The following is a 305-nucleotide window of genomic DNA, read 5'->3' on the forward strand; positions in this document are numbered from 1 at the left end:
TTTTTTTAAAGAAATAACTCAATGAAGACCTTTCATCTCACAGTATTAATAAGTGCCAATCAGGTTTCAGAGCCAGAAACAGCTCTGACTAAAGTTATCAACCTGACCTGAAGATCAATAGTGCTTGGTGCAGTGTCTCAATGTTGGAGAATTTTCAGATTTCCAATGTAGCAGAATACATTTTTTCACTGCAGTACTCGCAAGTAAAATAAAACATTTCTTATGATAATTCACATTAATAGAACCTGTGTCACCTAGAATCCATAGTTTGGATCCAGTTCGATTTGGATCCCCATTACCCTTGA

Source organism: Pundamilia nyererei, unplaced genomic scaffold (genome assembly GCF_000239375.1).
Source record: "Pundamilia nyererei isolate P.nyererei 1_Seehausen unplaced genomic scaffold, PunNye1.0 scaffold00026, whole genome shotgun sequence".
NCBI lineage: Eukaryota > Metazoa > Chordata > Actinopteri > Cichliformes > Cichlidae > Pundamilia > Pundamilia nyererei.